Source organism: Coptis chinensis, chromosome 3, assembly GCF_015680905.1.
Source record: "Coptis chinensis isolate HL-2020 chromosome 3, ASM1568090v1, whole genome shotgun sequence".
NCBI lineage: Eukaryota > Viridiplantae > Streptophyta > Magnoliopsida > Ranunculales > Ranunculaceae > Coptis > Coptis chinensis.
Genome location: NC_141458.1, coordinates 7,865,372 through 7,889,307, shown reverse-complemented (window position 1 = coordinate 7,889,307; position 23,936 = coordinate 7,865,372). Strand labels below are relative to the sequence as shown.

Genomic DNA, 23,936 nt, shown 5'->3' with positions numbered 1-23,936 from the left:
AACATGTTGAATGAAGATCCAAAAAGCACCGTTCACATTCCCCTTTTTTGTTTATTTCAAGTGGAAAGTGGCCGATATCCGAACTCCCTGTTGGTTTACATGATCCTCGGGTTTGTGGCAATGGTAGCAGCGTAACGTTGTTTCTTGGAGGCCCAATATGATGAGTACGCTGGTACTAATGCCGATGGATCTACTTTTGCCGCTTTGCGCGCTTCTTCATTGTAAGCCCCGTGGATTAATTGCACAACCATTAAAAAGGACTCTTTTTTTTTTTTTTTTTTTGGGGTGGGGATAAAAATGATGTACTCGAATAAGCGATTAGAAGATAAATGCATCCTAGCATTTACCACCTAATAGGGCAGACCATTTTAGATGTTTCATCTTATATGGTGATTGGTGTTTTATGAAATCATTTAAGCTTAAGTTATTTCTATCACTAACAATATTTATTTGGTTAAGTGAGAACTTATTGATATAATCACAGAGATGCAATTTGGTTAGTAGGTACCTATTATTTGATTTTAAAACTTTGAAAGAGTTCTACCGGAAAGTGATGACATGCTCTTGCTCCCGCAATCCAAGACAACATGCCTCCCTATTCTTAGCTAAACCCTGAATATATGCTAACGACGTACCATTAATATAGGTTTATTTACTCATGCATGTAATCCATTATTCTCTTTGTTGGTGTTTCTTTGCATGCCAAGTGAGGACGAGATATTTTATTCTTTAATCAGAATTTTTTCATCTATATAAATATTGTGTGTGTATAGTATTTTGATTGCAATCTCTTAAAAAAAATAAAAAAACATAAACCCTTCAAACAAAGTATGTAGTGAATTATTAGCTATCAATATACATATATTATTTATTCAAGTGGACTTTAAGCTTTTGAGTCATTAGCTATCTATGTAGCAAGTTCGGCCATAGGCCAGGCCAAACGATGAGGGTGACTTTGAAGATGATAAGGATGCGAAGCTGCTTGAGAAGCTTAGTGCCACTGATAAGAACTTTGAAGATAAGCTGGCTCTACTGGATCACACATTTGGAAGGAAGGGTAGGGCTCTAGAGGAAGAGATTAAGGCATTCTACAAAACACTCCCAACTTTGCAAAAAAAAAAAAAAAAATCATCTCTTCAAACCCTCTCTCTTATTCTTTTCTTCTTCCAAAATTAAACTAAGAAATTATTTAGGATGATAGAGTAATATCAAAATTACAGAAGAAGATGCTCATCTATTACCACACCAATGAGTTCCAGAATCACATAGACTACAATGGAAAAACTTGATTGATACTATAAAGAAGAAATCGATGGTCGTGTTGTCATCATTGCGGTTTTCGATTCGGGTGTCGATCTAGCTGCAGATGGTTTAAAACTCATGTCAGATGGGAAACCCAAAATTCTAGACGTTCTCGATTGGTACATACATTAGAATCTTTTTTTTTTTTAATCATCTTACTTTGTTTTAGTATTAATAAAGAAATATTGTTGTTGAAGGTATGATTCAGCAGACTAGCACAAAGGAAAGAAAACCCGACATTCTAATCTAATTCTAATTTAATGAAAGATTATGGTTTAAACACCGAACAAGCATCTCCTTTTGGTCGCCTTTATCTCTCGCCCTTATTCTAAATGATTTCTCCTTGAAGCCCTGCATATCATAAGGTATATTTTCCACCTAAATTACCTTTATTTGTTTTAAGTTCATCAAAACCTTACTTTATGACTTTTATCATTTTCAATTCTTTTCATGTAAACAAAACTATGTTGTGCTGATGTGAAATTTTTTATGTGGGCGTTATTGAATTGGAATTGGTTTATGTCTGATGTATGTGTGACAGAAATTTGTTATGTATGTGTTTCCCAATTCACAAAGTTATCCTTAAAAAGAAGAAAAAAACGAGGATTAGTTTGAAATGAGTTTCTGTTATGTATGTGTGACCTGAGTTTCAGCATTGGCAATTCCACGTTGGAAGAAAATTGGCATAAAGATGAGTTTAAAACACGACGGAAGCCGTTGAGTTTCGCCATTCGGAAGTTGATGAGTTCGGGAAATGTACTCCTCGCACTTTTTTCTGAATTTGGAAGTAAGATAATGGATTGAGACGTGGGATTAGTGGATTATATAAATGTGTGTGTTAAGACTTAAGAAAGTGTACCTGATAAAAGAGAACCGAAGCCGCAGATGGAAATATAGCCGTCGGATGAAAGTAGAGATGCAAAATCAGATTCGTTCTTGAGTTGGGTCCAAGTTTTGGTAATTGAAATTGATTGTGGACTGTCGGATGATGCCATGCTGATGGTAAGGTGTGATGATTTTTTGAATTTCAGTGAAGGAAATTGCTGGGTGGTTGGAGTAGAGGGAAAGAAAGGGAGTTTGGAAGGAATTGGTGGTTTGCGGCACATGTGTTGAGCATGTGATATATTTGAAGGAATTGGTCAGAGAGAATTAGCATGGATCATTCTTTTCTCTATTGGTTGCAGCTTCAGGGAGTGAATTTTAGTAGTTACCATTTTAAAGCTGCTGCTCATATAGTCATATTCTCATATGTAGCGAGCAGCTAGGTGGCAAAGAAGTGAGAATTGCGTTCTTGGAATTTTGTAGAACCAAGGTCCTCTAAAACTTCCGATAAAATTAGGCACTTTTCAAGGATGGTAGATATTTCAAACAATTTTCAAGTGAATCTGTCTAATGTGTATTCGCTGATGCTCTTTTCTTCCGTAAAAGGTACTGCCCATTTCTTTCTTTGCAAAATCAAATGCTTTTAATGAATTGCTTCCTATGGTCTGAAGGAGCAGAAATCAGACATTGTGGAATTAAGGCAACTCAAGATCAAGACAGTTGAGATCAACATGCTGAATATCAGCATCAATTCATTGCAAGCGGAGAGGAAGAAGCTTCAAGAAGAGATCGCAGAGGGAGCGGCAGCGAGAAAGGAGCTTGAGATGGCAAGGAACAGGATAAAGGAGCTGCAGAGATACCAAGATTCTACTTTTAGTGTGGTGCTGCATATATGTGGTAGGTTTTGGGAGCATTAGTCATAGCTATCAACCTTTAAATGGGCTGGGGTAACTCAAAGATGATGTGCATCACCCGGGATTCATATGGTGGAGTCTATGGGATTCAATGAATGCATGCATCACCGCTGGCCGCCACCGTAAAACGAAAAGTTATCAAAGGTAATAAAATGCTTTAATTTAGAATCTCTACATGTTGATATTTGTGTTTTCCTTTCTCTTAGGTATTTTTTCAAAATATTTTATTTAGGCGTGAATTCTGTAAAATTGGTCATTGTGTGAGGATCCCTCATCCAGGTGTGAGCAAGAGTGAGAGGAAAAGGATCTACAAACTAATGGACTGCAAAAAGTTAACAGCAGTTGCTTGCATGCATGTTGTGCAAAATGAGCGGCTTCCTTTCTGGGTGGTGGTGCAGGTCCTCTTTTTGAAGGTTAGGGCAGCCACTTCTCCAGGAGTTCTACACCGATATTCCCTGGTAACCTCATAGCCCTACTGCCCCGAGAAAATGGTGGTTCCCATGGGAGCTCACGGACTACAATGACCAACACAAAGGATGACTGGGATGCAGTTGCAACAACAGAAGAACTCAAGGCACTCAAGGGAGAACTTGTTTCCCTTAAGTTGGGAAATGGATAAAGTGACAAGAATGGGGGCGATAATATAAGTATTAATAAAGCTGCAGCAACCAAGGTGAAAGGGCTACTCATTAAACTTGAACAACTGTCCTACAATTCTGGAATTTTGTCAAGAAAAAGAGTTAAGTTCATGTCGAGCAGCAAAGAGACTGATCAACATAAAAGATTATATTCGTTTTGGTGTCGTTTGTCGGTCGTGGCAATCTGTTTATATTGAAAATATGCGTCAGTATTGTCCACCACCTCAACTTCCATTTCTAATGTTTACTACTAAACTAGACACCGACGAGGACTAAAATCAAACTCCGAGTTTCTACAGTCTTTCTGAGAGAAGAGTTTGCAATATTCAGGTTACACTGCCTCACAATATGGTCTATCGTGGTTCTAGCCATGGATGGCTGGTTATGACGGACCAGAATTATAGAGATGTTCGATTATTTAACCCGTTTTTGGTTGTCAATAATGAGATTAAGCTCCCTGAATTTAAACTTGATCTGACTTGCCTATACAAAGTTGTTTTGTTTTGCCAACCCCGCGTCCAAATGCCAATTGTGTAGTTATGGCTGTTTATGGTGGTTGTAGTAGATTGGCTTTCTTTATGCTTGGAGACACGACTTGGACTTTACGACATAAGTTGGGATGGTTACCATTTGTCCGACTATAACGTGTGTTTGAAAATGTTATATGGTATAAAGATCTACCGTGATGTTGCCACTGGGGAGGGACATTGCTTTGCTGTGATGTGTATCGCCTCAACCACGCTTATCCCGGTAGCAACTCCCCCTAAGGCTAGATTCCCTTCGATGAGGATATATCTTATGGAGTCATCCGGAGATTTGTTGCAAGTCGAAGCAGATTGACAAGAAGGGCTCAACTTACTTCATCACTGAGTTTGAAATCTTCAAACTAGACTCGATGGCCTTTAAGTGGGATGAAATGAAGAGTCTTTGCGGACGAGCATTGTTTTTGGGCGATAATTCTTTAATATGTCTATCTCCATCAGACTTCCCTGGGTGCAAGACGAATTGCATATACTTCACAGATGATTATTTTGAAGTTTATGACGTAGCGGGACCAGATGTATTTTATGATACGGGTGTCTTCAGCTTGGAAGATGGCAGCATTGAGAGACACTATCCAATTCAAACCAATATGAAATTCCCTCCCCCCATTTGGATCGAGCCAACTTGATAACCAAAAAAAGATTAGTCTTACTCACAAATAAAGCGATGAAACTTTAAACGCAAGTAAAACCATAAACTAATTTTGTTACTAGATTTATCAAAGATATTTGTTTTTTACTCTCGAATCTATTGACGTAGAGTTGGAATAGAAGATTCGTTCCACTCCTAGTCTTTTAGCATTAAGTTTTCTACAATTGACGAGTCTATCCAAAGTCTAATGAGAGTAATGGTGGAATTTATACTACGATGTGAATTCAAATAACACGATACGAATAACGAAATAACAGAATACTAAGAGTTGAATCTATATAAAGAATTAGGGGAATTTGATTCCACCTTGAATCCAACTTAATAAACTAGCATAGAATTGTTGTAAACCAATTCTTACGTTCTTACGGTAAGAGTTGGTCATTCTAATCCCTAATTATACATGACATTTCTACCAATTCATAACTAGCATGTGAGATCGTTCACCCATTCTCATGGCGAATCAACGACCTTCTAGAGTAGAATAGATTCTTACAACGATTCTATACTACACAATCAAGTTTTCATCAAGACTTCATCAAACCCCTCTAATGGAGGTTTAGCCTTGATTCATCAAACTATCATTTCCCATTGAATTAAAACTAGACATAATATAAAGATTTGAACTTTACTAATTTTAACTAACAATACTTCAAATCTAATTAATAACTAAGAAATGAATAACAAACAATAATTGAAAGTAGATCTAAACAAATTTAAATGACAAAATCGAAATTAACAAGAACTACTATTTTATTTATCTAATGAATGAAGAACAATGATTCAAATAATTAATCTAAAACAATGTATGAAACTAATTAATTAACTAATTGAAATTCCAAAAAAACTAGATCTACAAGCTATTTTAATGGCTACTTTCTATTCTAAGCTATCTAACTATATCTTTCTTAAGAGCTAAGTCTTGTTTTATGTAAAGAAAGAGACCAGATCCACAATTTCGTGCATGGGCTGAGGTCTCATATTTTGGGCCGGAAAATCGATCCCAAAGCCCAATTTCTTCAGTCCACAGAGCCCATTTCAGCTGGCTTTGACTTCAGCAGACGTTTCATCCACTTCTGCTCTCTGATTGGGTCAAGGCTAAGACCATTGGAAAGCTTTTTCCGAGCCGGTCATTTTGACATAAGGTAGGCCCAAATCTGAGGCTTGAGTCCAAAGTTATGGTCTTCAGAAGTTCTGCTGACTTGTGCACTGTTTCTGCCCGTGTTGACTTTTCAGCTTTTGACCGGGCTTCATAAAAGCTTTGCCTCCTTGAATCTTGGACTTTATCGCAGAACTTCTTAGCAACCAATCTTTTGCTCCTTTATATCGCCAAAGTGGCACATTTCTATACATGTTCCATGCTTGAAATACATAAAAATACGTAATTAGCATTAACTCTTATTTATTACTCGCATAATTGGTCTAAAAGTAGTATTATTAAGGGGTTAAAACTACAATTTTGGGCTCTTATCACAACTCTACAGGGGCACTTTGGTTGAATTGTCTCTTTTGCATTTTGGTGTTGAGGTTTGGACTACTTTTTTTGTTGTATTTTATTGTTTGTATAATTTAAATTACTATTCTAAGGAATGTGCTTCCTGTCACTGGGTTCAGTTCTCTCTCAAATATTGTAGCTTATAACTCACGACAATGGGAGATCCTTTGTAGCATATATTTAACTTCAGTTTCTTTTAACCAAATGAATATTATATTCTTGGTTCTTTGGAAACTTGCCTTAATCTACTAAACCAAAAACTTGATTTCTTATATCAAACTTGCTCTCAAACCTAGCAAACAAACTTTCTTAAAACTCTCAACCTAACAGTCGAGTTAGATTTTAAAAGCTATCAACATTCAGAAAAACAAATTATCAGCCACCATTCTATTCATGTAAGTTTTTCTTTAACACATTGTCAAACTAGGTAATAGGGAATACACTTTGGTAATATATTGATAGCTACTTTTCAGTCTCTCACACCACTAATTAATTGATGTTATACCATATAGCAATTTTAATATGCACATATATATATAATAATTGTATTATGAGGCTGTGAGGACACTAAACTACGAATAATGATATCCTTTTCATTCAAATTTGTTGGTAATTTTATAGATGTACAATACAAAACAAGACAAATTCAAAGCATACCGTGGTCTCCTCGAATGAGACCTCCTTATAGGAAGGGTAGCAGAATAGTAACTGTAGTAATCCTGCAGTGGCATTAGGGGGGGGAAACGGAGTAAGAGACAAATCCCAGAAGACGGTATACCCACCCATGGCTCAGCAAAATCTTTCTTTTTCTTCTAATGTAATAAATACCCCACCCATGGCTCAGCACAATCTTTCCTTTTCTTCTTATGTAACAAATACCGACCATCTGGGGAGGGGAACACCAAAGTTATATTCACTAACTTTATCTGGTTAGATGGAATACCTGTAGTGGCATCAGGGGAAAAAAACGGAGTAAGAGACAACTGTCTCGACAGTTCCATGAAACAAATCCCAAAAGACGGTATACCCACCCATTGCTCAACATAATCTTTCTTTTTATCTAGTTACATGGAATACAGTGGAAATGAAATTTGCCTACCATCAGAAACATGACCTTCAATGTTGGATGCACTACTGCTGCTGCCCTTACCAAATGTCCTTATTGACGTTGATTCACCTGCCTGACCAAATGCCACTTGCACTGTTTCTGCTACAAGTATAAAGAACAGGAATAGTTTTCATGAACTATTATGTGCCAAAAAGTTTTAACTATAGAATACCACTGTAGTGTTTCAAATTTTGATGTCAACACTAATACTACAACATAGTATTAATAAAAGAAAAAACAGCTCAACAAACAATAATTCATTTGATTTATGACAAAAAATTATGGAAAAACAGAGAGTGGTTGAGTATATTAAATTATTATGAAAATTATTAGTAACTATGTAGAGCTATGAGATATAAATATTATATTGGCTTTCACTAAATTTTTGATGTGGACGGTTCTTTGCCTTCTCCAGTTCGGTTGTGTAACTATTATCTACATGTTCTACTTTATCATATAATTGCCCCGTTTGTGAAACATAAATAGTATTTTGCAAGGCCAAATTAAATTATCATTGTTATACCGGGAAATACTTAGCATGAGTTTGTTTTTTAAGTCTAACGAATGGTGGGTTGTTTGACTTATTAGGATTAACAACTATCTTAACTTTGCTGATCTTGCTTTATATTAAATTATTAACAACTATCTTAACCTTGCAGATCTCTGGGTGAAAGAAGTTTTCTATATGGTTAACTGGTTAGCATATGACCAACCTAATTTGTAGCGTACACAAACATTTTAGGACTGTATGGACCTAGATATGACCACCAGCGAGTGGGTATGGTACATATGTATGCATCACTAAGCATGTGAATAGACTCCATACAAATCCTCACACACTACAAATAGGAAGGCTACAAGGAATAAATAAGCAAAAGATTTCTAATCATTGATTTACATAGAGATACATGTCCGTGTGTATTGCAATGCAAACCAACATTATCCAAATTACCCAAAAAATAGTATGTCTAAAAAGAAGTCTGTGTAACACTACTCCATTAAAAGAACTGTTGAAAAAAAATTCCAAAAAAATATCATGTAACAAAAAATTGGAAACTGGGTCAAATGCATTGAACTAACCTAAAAACTTAATTAAAATGGATGCAACTATACTTAATTTAACTCAAAAAATAATTAACGAGAAATCGGAAATTTTATATAAATGCATTAGGTTTTTTTTTTTAAAAAATAAAAAATGAGGCCAAAACGATTTTATGGACAACTCGATGTTTAGACGACTACACCATCACAAAACTCCAACCAATTAATGGACTATGGGCCAAAGTTTGGGCTTTTATAAAATACATACATATTTAGAAGACTTTGGGCTTTCGACGTTGTTCGTACATTTTTTTGGCTTGATACACTATTCATACATACAAAATACATTCTAACACTTTGTTCAAACAATGTTACATCATATTTAAACAACATTATGCAAAGTTGCAGACCTGTTTGTAATATTTTAACTATAAATTCCACATACGTTGATAAATAATAGCAAATAAATAATAGTTCGGTTAATACAAATTTTACCGTTCCAATTTTTTTATTCTTCTTCCATCACAACTTAACGATTCAATAAGTGCAAATTTATACATCAATAAAAAGTTTTTAATAAATAATACTCATACCAAGGACACATTTTCTTTAAAAAATTAAACTCAACCACAATTAAATGGGTTAACAAACTTTATTATGGACTATGTCTAAGATACACTATAGCCCTAAGAAGTGCACTATGAGCCTAAGCGATAAAATTGGATTGTATGCGCAATTTAGTTCGTATTACAAATTACCAAATAGGCTTATGACTTAAGTCCACATATGTATACAACCCACATTTTAATATAGTTTTGAAGTAACATTTTTTTATACATAATAATAAAAATGGAAAAAATCATATAAAAACGGTTTTACAATAAAACCCTTCGTCAAAAACCCTTCAAAAAAATTTACAAAAACATAAACCCTTCAAATAAAATATATTATAAGCAATAAATCATTAGCTATCAATATACATATATTATTTATTCAAATGGGCTTTAGGTTTTTGAGTCATTAGCTATCTATGTAGCAAGTACGGCCATAGGCCGGGCTAAATGGCTAGTATAGTATAGAGATAACTCTATCATTTGAATAGTTTAGTTTGAAACATCAAACCAACAATAAATTCAGACCGAAAATATTGGCGATATATCTTGGAATTTGGCCTAGGCACATGATATGGAAATATTTTGATATATCAGATGAATATATTGACATAATTTTGAATTTATATATATATCGGATTTTTCGAGATATTGATACATATCGACCGATATATATGATATATATCATTGACTTTGACCGATCTTTGACCTATTTTTTATTAATATTTTTAGTATTTCCGATATGTGTTGGTATATTGACAATATATACGATATTTTTTGATATATCAACATACACAAAATAATTTTGACCCATCAACAAAAAAATATATATCTCTGATATTTCCAAATATATATCGGTTTTTGGGTACACGAAATATTATCCGACTTTGAAATTTTAGGCCTTCGAATAAATTTGAGGAATTAGCACTAGTTTCGGCAGAAATTTGAGAAACTAACACTTTTGACTAGGGGTGTGCATGGGTACCTAATTACCCGAACCCGAACCGAAATCGAAACCGTTTATAGCGGTTCTGGGTCCTAAAATGTTAGACCCATTTAAAGTGGGTCTTTAAGAATCAAACCGATAAAAAACCGAAACCGTTAGAACCAAATAGTAAAAAATCGATGGGTACCCGAACCGAAACCGGAATCGATTAGTATGATTTTGATATATAGAATCTAATATTATATAACCCAAACATTATTATTATATATAGTCTATATTTGTTAGGTGTAAAATTATACTAAATCTCAATTAGTAGAGTACACCATAATTAACATGGATATTTAAATTGGACCAAGCTTTTTTCTACCACTAAATACCCTTGATAAAATATTCAAACAAATTATTCAATACCTTTAAGAAGGACTATTTAGTCATTTAAAAATTTACTACCATTTATACCCTTAAGATTACATAGTACTTTAAGGACGTATTTGTAAATTCAAGTTGGAAATCAACTACACGCACTATTCAATTGTTCGCGACTTAGCCTTCATATTAATTGCCAAATTATTACTATTTATTCCAAAATTAAATGCAAGGAAACCAGCCGTCTCTCTTTTCTTATTCTCTTCTTTCTCTCTCCCAAATCTCCCCTAATTTGCTCTCTCTTAAAAAAACTAAAATTGAAAGCCAAAAAAAAAACATATATCCCTGATTGTCTCCTTCCTGACTTCGGATTTCAATCGGTCGAATTGATCTTATTCCTCTCTTCTCGCCTGCTCAAGAACCAAAAGAACCCCCCCCCCCCCCTTCAAGTTCCAATGGTCATCATATCTCATGACAGGGCTTTCTTCGATCAACTGTGTAATAAAATTGTAGAGACAGATATGGGCGTATCCAGAACATATGCTGGTAATTATTCTCAGTATATTGCTTCAAAAAGCAGCATGGTTTGAATCACAATACATTGCATGGGAAAAGCAGCATAAGCAAATTGATCAGACACGAGACATAATTAGCTGGTTGAGCTTTGGAGCAAACGCTAGTCATGTATCTACTGCAGAGAAGGTATGGTTAGATGTGGTGTAAGGTTCTTTAATTTATTTGAGTAATCTAAACTTTAAGTCATACCACAAGCATATCATTGCTCACTAAAACTGGAATCCTTATTAGCTTCAATTGGTAAGGTCATAGAGCTGCTATATCTTTCCTGTAGCAATATATTACATGTATTATCAAACGATATCTTAAACAATTTTGGAACTACTTTAAGTTTTGCTAAGTTACATGGACACACCATATTTTAAGAACAATTCGTGTCAGACAGGTATTCACATGTCCGTGTTGGATTCAATGCAGACACATATTGTATGTGATATATCTCAGTTTTTGATATTTCCTCGTGTGTCAGACACTTCGTATCTGTGTAGAATACAGGCACATGTGTTCATGTCAATGTAACTCAGAAATTTTGTATAAGTTCTAAAGGGAAATTTGAAAACATCAGTTAGATTACTTAGATACTATGTATTTTTCCCATCTTCTTTTGCAGCTATATCTTATTGTCACTGTTTTAGTATAAATTTTACACTCTTTACTCAAATGGCATCAAGTTACATTTAAGTTCTAAAAAAAATAATAATAATAAATAAATAAATAAAACATCTTTCACGTACTATTTATTTAGCAGGTGATCCCATTTCTCATGCATTGACAAGACAACCTTAAGTGTTGGAAGGAAGCCATGTAGTATACTATAACTAGGGATTCATTGTGTAGAGGCTGATGCAGTATAACACTATAACATACTTATTCCATTATAACATGGGATTCTCATTGTGGAAATTATGAACCCCACCATTCAAATGAGAACCTGATTTTACAAACAAATAAAATGGGTCTTTCCTTTATTTCTTCCGTCTCCATTGAGTTGGTGTATATTTCTATTATTCTATACTCAAGTAGATAAGTTGCATGTTACTTTCTTTTTTTGTTACATCACAATCATTGAATTTTTTTGATAGTTAAAAGATATAATTATTAAATATCCTTGACATGCCATACAATATATATATATCCGATCTTTAATTCTTTCTCTATTTGCTTCTCTATATATATATATTTTTTTTTTTTTTTTTTTTGATAACGGAAGCTGGAAAAGCTTCAAGAAGAGGAGCAAATAGAGAAGTCGTTTCAACGGAAACAATTAAAGATCGGATTTCCCGAGCATGGAAGAAGTGGAAAGTTTGTAGTGTGATGAAAAATCTTGAATTTGGCTTTAGGGACAAGGTGGTGTAGGAACCGTTATTTCAGAATAACTATTTCTACAAAACCGATATATATATATATATATATATATATATATATATATATATATATATATATATATATATATATATATATATATAATGAAGATGGAAAAGTTTCAAGAAGAGCAAATAGAGAAGCCGTTTCAACGGAAACAATTAAAGATCGGATTTCCGAAGCATGGAAGAAGTGGAAAGTTTGTAGTACTGGATGAAAAATCTTGAATTTGGCTTTAGGGACAAGGTGGTGTAGGAACCATTATTTGAATAATGACTATTTTTACAAACCTACGAACACCACCATGCTAGCAATGAATTAATGGGTGTCCACGATTTGTGATTGGAAAACATACCTTTGAGAATCGGGTTTAGATAACTCGAGAATCCAAGCTTTATGAAATCCGAAATCAACCTCTTGATCTTACGTTGTATTCCTTTAGAATAAATTGGACGCCAGGTGGACAATGATCTACCAACCCCTTTCTTTCTCTCAAGATCGTAAACGAATTCAGATATACTTTTCTTGCCTCTTTTTTGAACAATGAATAGTGAATTTCGCCGAGAGAGAGAGTATTCTATTTATAGGCTACAAGGGGACCATGAGGAGAAATTAGGGTTAGGCCTCCCCTGACCGAACTTGGGTTTCCCATGTTCGCCCGCACACACTCCATCCAAGTCCGTCAACAAATGGCTTATTCCACTAAAGGCCATTGTTGCACTACGCCGCTTAATCCCAAATTATGTGTCGCTTTTTATGGGCTCCATATTATATGCTCGTTGATCCCCGTGTTTAAGATATCGAATGTCCGTTGATTAAGTCAAGTTACTGACAACTACATTAATCAACTTCTTATGTCCTTGAGTAGTATCACTCAACCTCATTGTCATGTCGGAATAAATCCACCTGCAGAGTTTACATGACAATCTTTTTGAGCTACTCAAGGGGACATCATCAACCCGACTTCTTGTGGGGCACGGATTCCTTCTATAATCAACAGCACATCTTACATACAATGTCATTACCCAATCCATCATGTTTGTTGATTCACAAATGAATCTCACTCATTGATGATTTAAAGCAATGCACAATGCATGTAAGTGCCCGTTATTATATCCGGATTAAGAGGACAAACATCCATAATAACAGAGGCGTTTGTTATCTTATATAGTTAGTATAAGGAGAAACAACCTCACTTGGTCCTGTTCAATACACACAAAGTGTACTAGTGTAATCCTATAGTCAAGATAGACTAATACCAGATTATACTACAACCGCACTAATGGTTTGTCAAAATCCATCTAGGTTGTGAACGATTACTTATACTTTATAAGGTACTGATGATATGATCTTCTGTGTGTTCACACCATATCATCTACAACATAAAGTATTAGACATATGTATATAACTAATAACATATATAATATGCATAACATTTGCCCATATGATTCTCATTCAAAAAATGAAGAATTAGAGTTAATACAAAAGTAATGCTTTTAGTATATAACTCTATCAGGTGGGTTGTGCATCTTGCAACACATGCTAGATATGATAAATTAATATCAAATTCTGTTTGAGCGTCATACCTTCTTTTAGTCATTAGTCATTATCACTAATTCAGTTTCTTTTGGCTGCTAGGTGTTGTTTAACAATCCAAGTCTTACAATTCAGAGGGGAGAGATAATCGCTATCATTGGCCCAAATGAATGTGGAAAAAAGTACTTTACTTAAACTGATTATTGGTTTAGAGAAGCCTAGAGGAGGTGAAGTACGTGTTGATTGGGGAGCATAATATTGTTCTCCCAAACTATTTTGAACAGAACCAAGTTTGTTACTACTTGAGGTGTTCTTACATTTGCTGAGGTTGCCCTGTTTGTCTTAGCTGTGTAGTGCGTCATCGATATTATCATGTGCTTAGGTATCTATGGTTCTTTTGGCCCTTAATAATAAGAAGTCCTGCTTCAATTCTTAGGTTGGTGCCCATTGTTTTTGGTGAAGAAATGTCCAAAAAAAATGACGTTGCCTATAAGTTGCCCTAGTCTATGTTTCTGTTTCTATTCTTTATTTGATAAAGTTGTCTTCATCCATAAGAAGAATTTGCCACTCAGGTTCTGCATGTAAACTCATTATTATGAGATTAATCTGGTTATGTTTCAGGTCGGAGGCCCTTGATTTAGATAAAACTATACTTGAGATAGTAGAAGAAGTTGCAGAGGATTGGAGACTTGATGATATTAAAGGACTCCTTGGTCGGTGCAATTTCAAGGCAGACATGCTTGATAGGAGTCCACAAAATTCACAAAATTCAAAGCGTCGTGCACTTGCTATTGAAGATATCGTTTTCTTCAGACATGATTATTGGAGAAAGAAAGTTTAGAAAGAGGTATGTAATTTCTCATATGAGTTTTTTTTTTGTTGATCTTTGAGTTTATTATTTATTATTTATATTTTACAAAAGGCGGTTTTGCTATCTCAAAGTGGGTTTTTGACTGTCGATCAGTTTCCCAATTTAAGTTTGCTCCATATAATTTGGTTTAATGTAGCTGGTATGGTCATACCTGATGATTCATTACTTTTGTATGATGTGTTTTAGAAGCTCAAGCTCATAAATATTGGTATTGTGAATATGGTTAAGGTTACTTCAGATAATCATGAAGAAGTGATTAAGGTTGGGATCAATCCATCATTGAAAGAAAGCGAGTCATTTCAGAAGTTTCTCTATGTCATTGCAGGCTATTCAAGTGATGTCAGGTACTACTGAGAATATATTCTGTAATAGTTATTTATTTATATTTTTTCTGAAAAAAATGAATTCATCTTAAACATTACAAGGAGTCACCTTGGTTCAAGCAGCAAAGTTTACTGGTTCGGTATCGATTGCAAATAGTTTTTGTAATATGTTTATTGCTTTTGTAATAATATGTTTGCATCAGTTTTTTGGCTTCCTATAATTGCAATACGTATGTTTTTGTACGACTTTGATAATGTATGTTGCTGATCAACACTTAACTTAAGACTATTGAAAGTTGTAATTTCTTATGATTTAGTGTACCAATCGCTCTATTGAAAGCCAAATTGTAACCTATGCAAACACTCAATAATTTCAATGTTATATTATTCGCGGTGTGACTCTTTTATTTCTATCTGCAGTAGTGAGTTCTTTATTCGTGAAATGTGTATTAACAGGTCATTTCTAATGACCGGTGCAAGAGTTCAATGAAACAAATGTAAAATGACTGAACTTCTTATTTCTTCGATCTTGAATTAAAGTATCCCTAAAGGTTCGATATGTGTTTGCCCTACATTGAATAGTTCCATCACTATTTCGACCTCTCGACATCATTCTCTAACTTTTTCTGTTTGTGGGCTTATAAAATATTAGTATATCTTCTCCTTTTGTAATCCTTTGTATGAATGGATTCAAGAAAACTTTGGTTTGATTATTCTCTCACGCTTTCAAAACTTGGTATGAATAATATTGTAACAGATTTTTCATCATTCATTTTATGTTCAACATCACTGTTAGGTGACTTGAGATAGATATTCTTCTTCTCAATGTCATTACCCTATTGTCTTTTTTTGGTTGTGTGAAGTGTTATGCTCACCTGATCTTGCACCTGTGTCTTTGTAAAGTGTTTTTGTCATTCTTTGTTTAGTCGAAATAGGGTACTCAATGGAATATATTTAGAGAAGGTGATACATTCATTTTGCTTGATTTATTGTTTTTACGTCGCCATGGTGGTTGTGAATAATACCATTCTCACCCATTGATTGCATCCTTGGCAGGTACAGTCAAGATCAAGCATATTACACATGATTTGCATCTAACTCATATGTCCACCACTTGGAGAATATATAAGTTATTTCCTCTACAAGCCAATCTGTAAGTTAGATTTACGTACTTGTAACATTGTTGTTGTTTGATGATATTTCTTCATCATTTACATTTTCATATAGCACAATGTTTTTTTTTTAAAAAAAAACCCTTAAGTTATGGCATGTTCATAATATAATGTTAACATTAGAGAATCTGGGACCACTTTGGGCTTCTCAATACCTATTAAGCCTACTCCTTCCATACCAGTAGCTACCGCCATTAGTTATTCTTGATATAAGACTAAGTCTTTGCTTGAGTTGCCATTCATCCCTAGAGGATATAATTCACATGCAACTATGTTCACTACACTAGCTAGATGACACCTATATGAGGGATATAATGGTTCACATGAACTATACATGTTCACCATTAACTGCTCTGCATGCATCCCTTAATAGTCCTTCAGACCTTGCATTTCACTCCTTCATTGATCCATCAGTATTGAGTAGAAATTCATCAGGTTCTGGTCCCATCAGTTGCACTACTTAAAGATTGACCTCAATACTTAGATTCTCCAACATGCATCTTAACTCAATGGAATTTTTGGACTTTCAGTTAGATTTTTACCAAAGTATAGCTTCATAGAATTAAGAATGCTTGAGCTGAAATGTGAGGCATTCATACACATGTTCCTGGTTCTTTTACCTCTCTTAACCCATATACCATTGACTACGTCACACACTGTATCTCTAATGATCTCAATTATAGTAGAGCTATTTCTAAACACCCTAAATTGTAATAGTATCGTTGAGAATCTCTACCACTACTTTAAGTCCCAAGGACACAGAAGAAGAATGGTTTTGTTGATATGTAATTTTGAGAACTAGAATAACCTTATGTAGTATGATAAGATGCTAATGTTACGTTACATGCTAATCTTCATATGCCAATTGACCCATATATTATTATGACAAAAGGGGGTCATCTATTCTGACATGGCATGACAGGTATAACTTATCGTTTGTTTGTTTGTTTTTTTTTAAGATCATACTAGAAGCAAATCTGTAATACCCATACGCAGCAGGAAAATTTAAAAAATGTTTACAAAGAGGTTGAAATACAATTTAAAATAACGCTTGTTTTACAGGTTCTGGGTGTAAGGTGGACAATGAACAGTCATAACCCCCACAATTGTGAATACCGCACAACGAACCTTTTTTAATTTTTTTTGAATTTCCATAATATGTTTCAAAGGTATAAAATTAACGTTTTAGATGTTGTAACCTTTTTTGTCGACAGATAGTATAGTTTTGCTCATGTGCTTTTACTTCCTTTTGCTATAGCCTATTGAAGTTTAGTTCACTACTTTCTCTTTGTGAATTTCATCTTTAGAAACCGCATGTGTTAATGATTACTCTTCGTAGGACCATAAAGCAAAACTAGTCAAATGACAAACAGGGATACAAGCATAGTTCGGGATTTCGGAATTCTCGGAATTCCGGTAAATCCAAAAACCGAAATCCAGTAAATTTCGACCCTATAGAATTCGGAATTTCGAATTCATTCGGAATTTCGATTATTTCGATACTATATTTAAAATTTCGATTTTTTGAAAAACCGAAATTCCGAGCGGAATTCCGGAGTTTCGTTCGGAATCGCGAACTATGGATACAAGTTAACTATTGTGATTTTTTTTTTTTCTCATCCTTAGATATAAGATGTGCTATTTTAGTTTATTAATTATCAAAATTGGATGTTTTTTTTACATGCAGAAACAACTACCAGCTAGCTAGCATGATTTATTTTTAGATAGTGTAAGGTGGTATGGTACTGATTTATTAATTAAATGACTACTATGCAAGGTTGAGTAATGTATGTCTCTATTATTTGTGGCTTTAGCGAGTTTCTGTGGCTAGCCGATATATTAATACTTTCTTTATGGTGATTTAATTATTGGCGAGTTCAGTGGTTATGACATTTCAATATTACATTTAGGTTTTGATGTTAAGTTCTTCCTCTAAGGAATTCATCGTATCTTCTTCCTTTGGGCAACTTGGCCTATCACAGTAAGTTCTAATTCCCACTTTTATTTTCCATATAATCTAAAAGTTTATTCCTTACTGAGTACATGCTATTTGTCTTGATTTACGTGAATGTATGTGCTGGGTGTTTTAGACTAATCTCACAGTTTAGAATCATGATGGTTGAAAAGATCGACGCCTGACTCCAGTTGAGTAGATTATGAGCTAGAAGGGATCAATGTTGCATTTTTATTGTAGGGAGTGGGTAGACATTTATCACTTTTTTCCATGGTCCTTACAAAATTTTGTTGCTTCAATTTTCATTGCGAAGCAAAGTTTCACTTTATATTTAGTCATTGGTATACGTATATAATGATATTTTGAAATAATTAATTTCATTATTTCTTCAATAGGCATCACTTCTAGATTGTGTAGTCTTAGTTCAGGCTGCTAGAAGACTAACCTGAATATATTTTTCCTTCCAGATTGCTCACTTCTAGAGTGTTAACTTGCAGTATGTTTTTTGTTTCTTCCTATATTTATGTATGAGCTTTTGTATCAATGCCTCACTAAGAATGAGCAAGATCGACCAGGCCAAGACAATCCTGAATATATACATTTCGAGCTTATGTTCTTGAGCTAAATACGTGTACATTGCGTATGAGTTCATTGTCCCATCTCCTTTCATTCAAGATGTTGTTTATGCTGATTTTAATTCATCAATGTGTGATACCGAATTTCATTGCAACTTTACAAGGGTTGTTTATAATGATTTAGCGTCTTACTAAGCTCTGATCTTCTGCCACTAATGGTTAATGCATAAAACTCTACAAATTTCACATTTTCCATTCATGGCAAGCGGGTTACGATACACATGGTGATTGCGTACACTTTTGCCACTCAATGGAAGCGAGTGTAATCCTGCTTTCATCCTGTTTTGCCGAATTAGATACCTTAACTTTTTACCTCATCTTTGCTAATCCTGCTCATCATCCATTTTGTGATAGGGATGACGTTTTAGCTTTAATATTGGGCCATGGAGAATAAGTGGTCTCTTTTGTTGAATGCAAATATACTTTTTTGTTTTTTTTTTCTTCTTCCATTTTGTAATGTACATTCAGTTGTCTAATTTGGATAATAATGCAAGTCATTAGTGAATGTCTAGCACATGATGTCTCTGGAAATTCCTTTGAACTATGTCTGATTAGCTACAAATGTATTGGGGCTTATATGAGAAATAACAAAGAACCAAAGTCAGGTAATAGTTGTTGGATTTTAACCATCTTCTTCACCCTTTATGTATTTTTTCCTACCTTCTCTAAAAGACATTATGGTATTCTAATGCATATTATGTTCTAAATTGCAGATTTGTTGGTTATTTAAAAAGGTCCGTACAGATGACGATAAGGAATTTCAGTGCTACTTGGCCAATGTTCAATATAAACTAAAAGATAGTGAAAAAACTATTCGAGAAGGATTTGTAAACATTGGCGGAATTGGTAAGCCAAATATGTTCATTCCAATTCTTTAAAAAGTACAACTTGAAGAGAAATGTCATAAATTGCCAAATACATGTGGTCAAGACAACAAGATTTGGTCTCTAGGGGCAAAATCGCTAAGATGTCTCTACCCAGAACTAGATTAGTTTATTGATTGGTAATAATAGATAAGTAACAATCAACAAAAGGGTCTTGAGGAATCTAAATTGGTAACTAAGACCTCCCAGCTAGGTTCATACCTCTTAGCTCACTATGTGCCATGTTCCTTAGCAAGGCAGTAAGGTAAACAATAAAATCCCAGTTATGATTGTTTCAACATATTGGAGCTCCCGTAAAAGACACTGCCTTGGGATTTCAATCCTTTAAACAGGGCATTTGCGAAAGCCCAATCAAGGAGAAATCTCTTGACATCTTGGATGCTATTTCTGAGCATGCACTGTTTCTTTGAACTTTCTTTTCTTTCAGAGTTTATTTTATATTTTTTGTCTTTATCTCATGATAAATGTATAAGTGGACCTTCATATTGGACAGAGACAACGAAAGAGTTCATTGCAAATTTGTATCTTAAACCTGGCCAGAAAGTTCTTGGTGGTGGTTGCTGCATTGGTGGAAGAGACTTTTACATGTCTGAAAACTTTGATGTTGATTTCATAGGGATGGATCTTGAACGTGCCATTGGATGCAAATGCTCTGTTGAATTTAATGTTACTGAATGTATGCAAATGCTTCATTGAAGCTGATGTTGCTGACTGTATGAAAAAGACATACCCACATACAAATGTGTTAATATTTCTACCAAAGTTTTTTTCTAAAGATTTTGTAGAAGCAGCCCATACAAAGGACTTTATACTTTATGTTCTGTTAACTTTCTTCTTGGAGGAGATAATTACTTACAAGAATGTTCATTGAGAAGTAAAGAAAACAGCAGATTGTCTAGGAAGGTTGGGTGTTCACAATGATGATGGATTCGTAGTATATGGCCTATATCTTGGTTGTAGCTTACTGTAGCCTACAGAGTCAATTGATGTAAGACTGTAATTAAGAGGAAGAATAATTGTGAACAATTGTGTTAGTGTTTAATGTGACATTAGTTTCTCCGTCCTTAAGTGTATTCTCACGCCTAAATCAGTATCTATTTTTTTTATGGTTACTTTTTCTGTTGTAATTGTGTGAAAAGCTGCATTTTTGTTTCTTCCTCTAGATTATAGATACTGATTTCATCTGTGGGTTGGAGAAAGACGAACTGAAAAATACATTGAAATGAGTCATTGCATTTGTATTCGTTAGACTCCTATAATATAAATACATTTTCCGTCAGCTCAGACAATGTAGCCATATAAATGGATATATTTCAAAGTTCATCCTGTCTATCTAAAGTGTATTTGGGGTAGGAGTGTAAAAAAAAACCGTTGACCCATCATCCGATAGGGTACCCGGTCTTCACCCGCCACCCAAACCCGTACCGACCCAAAAATAGACCCGCCCCGCCCCGCCACCGTTTTTACGCAGTCGGGCTATGGGTGTAGGTTCTATGCTCAAACCCGACCCGTCAAGCCACCCGACCCACACCGTGTCAAAAGCCGTTGACTCAACCCCGTTGACCCGCACAATTTCAAGACTCTAACTCTAATATTTTTGTATTCAGATTATATTTTTTTTTAAACTTTTGTAGGAATTTGGGAAATCGATATGAACACAAACTTATGAGTTCAACATCGACTTCAAATATTCGAATTTGAACATTTAGTATATATAAAAAGTTCAAATTCAACTTTCGAATTTTGGAGAAAATAAATCATTCATCCTTATATTAATTTTGAATTCTTTTTGTTTATATTTTATTGTTTTGTACCATAAATTCTCGCTTCCATCTTCATTTTATCATGCTATAGAAAATAATTAATTTACAAATGGTAAATCACGAGAAATAAGTTTCAAATTTACAGATATGGTTTTGGGTTCAAGTTCAAATTTTTTTATTTTTGTTTATTTTTTATTGATTGATTCCAATTTTTTCTCTATGTTGTGAATGAAAAATATATTACTTGCAGAATTAGAAAGTTTTTTTTTGGGTGAAATTGGGTTAAAATGATAATTTTCACCCGACCCGGATGACCCGCCCAAAACCGGCCTCGTAAGCTGACCCAACAGGCCGGGTGATGGTACTAAGACATGACACTTCAACCCTCCCCACCCCGTTGGAGACCACTGGATTTGTATCCCCTAGACCCGCTCCGACCCGACCCATCACTATTTGACCCACGGTTGACCCGCCCCGCCCCGTATTACACCCCTAATTTGGGGTGCCTTCGTTGGCCAACACACATAATGTTCCCGCTATATGGTGCATGTATCATATAAGATGTGAAGAGGGTTGAAATGCAACATATTTCGCAAAAGCCACTATGGTTAAATATGGAGCAGCTTAACTCTCCTCTTGCTAACTATGTTCACATTTCCTTTAATAAGTTTTGTGTATCGTTCATGTGCAGAGCACATGCATTTTGCTAGTAAAATATAAGTCTCTTGTAGACAGAGGAAATATGGCATTGTGATCTGCCTATTGGTTAGAAAAAAAAAAAAAAAAAAAAAAGATCTACCTATTGGTTCTGCTGTTTGGGCCTTGGGGATTCATTGATGCTACTGATCGCAGATTCACAGTGACCCCATTCCAAACTCTACATGAAGGTTTCTATTAGGGTAGGGATCGGGTCGGGTTCGGGTCAGATATGGGTATATCCGAATCCGAATAGTTTCATAATATCCGAACCCGATTATATCCGAAATTTAATATCCGAACCCGATCAGATAACACTAAAAATTCAAAAAAAACCCAAAAAATATATTCGAACCCGACAGACCCGACCCGAATAAATAAACGGATATAAAAATCGACCCGAACCTGATATATTCGGGTTCGGGTCAGGTCAAATTCGGGTCAAACCCAACCCGATTCCCTGCCCTAGTTTCTATATACATGTTACACATTCTATTACGACTGGCATATAATGGGAGAGTGATTTTTTGCTCCCAGCGTGATTTGCTCCAAGAGCTCCAAGGGAAACAGGAACCAACCAAGTGTCCACTGAAAAGGGGTCAACAGTTATCAAATTTCCACCTTAATATATGCTTCCTGATTTACCCCCAACCTTAAAAAAATAAAAGAAAAAAACTTAAATCTAGTTTTTGGTCTTAATTGTTAGAAAAAAAAAAAAAAAAAATGAATAAAAAACTTGAAGTGCTGAACTAGTGACACTTCTTTCAAACTAAAAAAGATAAAAAAAAATCTTTAGCTAAGCTAATGATGGGAAGAACTCCTATATATTTTACAATGAGATTTTTTTAATTCTTTTTCTTTTTATTTATTTCTATTTTTAGTGGGGGCAAATCAAGAAATTTGTTCTAAGGAAGGAATTTGATAACTGTCAATCTCTTTTTAGTGGACACGTGGCTGGTTCTTGTTTCGCTTGGAGCTCTTGGAGCAAATCCCGCTGGGAGCAAAAAATCACTCTATAATGGGATCCTGTCCTTGATGGCTTCAAGTAGCATAACCTACTGACTCAAGTAACCAATGCAACTGAACATGTACAAATCCACAAAAAAAATAAGAAGAAACAATAAAATCAATTTATGAATGTAAAAGAATATTTCAACGTTAAATATATGAAAATTACATCCACAAGTTACTACTGCATTACAATTCATGTATATCAACCTCTGGCACAATTTATAGTTAACCAATTGGTAAATGTTCACACAGCCTTGCCATCCAGTTCGGCTGTTTTCCTTTTCCAGCCGATCTCCAGGGTGGGTCTTCATCTGCAACCATGTATCAACTCTATTTTGCTGGTCAATCTCCGAAGATTCTTATATAGGCCGGCGTTTCCATGAGAAAGTCGTTATGGAACTCGTCCTCTTCTGGCAAATGTTCCTCACCAAGAAACTTGGACTTTTCAATAGCCAACGGAATTTCATCTGGCACACTTACTACAGGAGGTAACCGTCATATGGAAAACCATATTCGATCGTCAATAGACAAATCTTGAAAGTTATGTTGATCAGGTTGCATATGGTTAGTTGAAAATGCTTGTGATGTGGATCTTGTTCCGCATTGGTCCAGAATATCATCTGGTTGCCTTATCGAAGGAGGCAGTGGTGCATATGGACAATCATAGTCGTTAACACTCGAAGTTTGATAATTCTGATGAGATGGAAACTGATCAGATT

At 34.8% G+C, this 23,936-nt stretch overlaps 1 long non-coding RNA gene across 6 annotated transcripts; it reads left to right on the top strand.

Moving 5' to 3' along the window:
- The first annotated feature begins 10,673 nt into the window (after positions 1-10,673).
- LOC147507681 (uncharacterized) lies at positions 10,674-20,820 on the top strand. Of its 6 annotated transcripts, none has more exons than XR_015217745.1 (7): positions 10,674-11,136; positions 14,011-14,755; positions 15,008-15,123; positions 16,159-16,255; positions 18,185-18,255; positions 19,577-19,709; positions 20,241-20,820. It is a non-coding gene; the product is annotated as an uncharacterized LOC147507681 (long non-coding RNA). The 6 variants fall into 6 exon arrangements; XR_015217742.1 differs by having other exon boundaries at positions 18,185-19,468; XR_015217744.1 differs by having other exon boundaries at positions 18,365-20,820.
- Positions 20,821-23,936: the final 3,116 nt, after the last annotated feature.